Here is a 1256-nt window from a genome sequence, read left to right on the forward strand (position 1 = left end):
ATGTCCCTGGATAAATCAAAGCCCAGACTGGGGTCCAGAGGGGGACTGGTGTCCAGTTAGTAAGCAGTCTGCGGGGGGCAAGTATACAGCCAGGGCCGGTGCTAGACTATTTTGCACCATAGGCAGAGCCCCCAGTCCTCCTCCCGCGGCTCCATTCTCCAGCCTGCTAGCTTCCGCAGGCGACAGGTGAATGTGAGCAGCTGGGAGCAATAGCCAGACTGCTATTGGCTATGTTAATTTGAAATAGCCAATAGCAGACTGGCTATTGAAACACCACATACTGAGCACAGAGGAGCGGACCTGAGAGAGAAAGTTGTCTCTCAGTTCCGCTCCTCTACTCAGTGGGTTGGTTCAATAGCCAGCCTGCCGCTAGCTTTTGCAATTTTGAAATAGAGGGGGGGTGAGTAGTCAAGGCTGCACCCTAGGCATCAGTGCGCCCTAGGCGGCTGCCTAGTTTGCCCAGTTGCAGCAACGGCCCTGTATACAGCCAGAGTTGCTCTTTTTGTGCTGAGGTATGCATATTTTTTTTTATTTTGCCCAAGCTAGACACAGGTAGTCACATAACCAATATGGAAAATGCTATGTAGTACAGTTCAAGGGAAATCTAGCCATAAAAAGGTCCACTCAAGGCCAGGAAGGTTTCAGCTGAGCAAGTATGGCAGAGGACAGAACCTCCAGTGATTAGAGGACGGGAAAAAAAAGAAGTAATTATCGGGATTTGGGAAGATTTTTTCAAGCTAAGCCTCTGATCCGCTCTATCCACAGGGCCAAGAGCCAAAAATGTCTCTTCTTAACAAAAAATCTTATTCCCCGCAGAGACCTGTAATTGATTTCAGCTCAGCATTCCATGGGAAGAGCAGACTGAGCTGGATCCGTCACCGAGGGTTTGCTTAGGCTAATTCTCTGTAGATATTGATGAGCTTGCATCTAAAGTATTGCTGTTCCGGGTGCTGAGCCCGGCAGATGAATGGAAAGCGGGACTCTGCTGCCTTATTTTTAATTAGCAGGCGGCCGCACTAGGGGGGAGAGGGGGGGAGGGGGGGGACCAACCTGTACATACACTGTCAATGGAATAGGCAAACTGCACTCCTACCCTCGTCCCAGGGGGAGGCCTAATATGTTACAAATAAAATAATAGATCCCCATAGCTTAGTCTTTACCAGGAAATTGCTGACATTGGGATTCTGCCGCTAGAGAAGGGATACATTGTCTGCAAAATTGTTTCATTATCTATAGTCGGTCAAATTCGGTTTCCT

Source organism: Nanorana parkeri, unplaced genomic scaffold (genome assembly GCF_000935625.1).
Source record: "Nanorana parkeri isolate BGI_ZX_2015 unplaced genomic scaffold, ASM93562v1 scaffold10, whole genome shotgun sequence".
Classification (NCBI taxonomy): Eukaryota; Metazoa; Chordata; class Amphibia; order Anura; family Dicroglossidae; genus Nanorana; species Nanorana parkeri.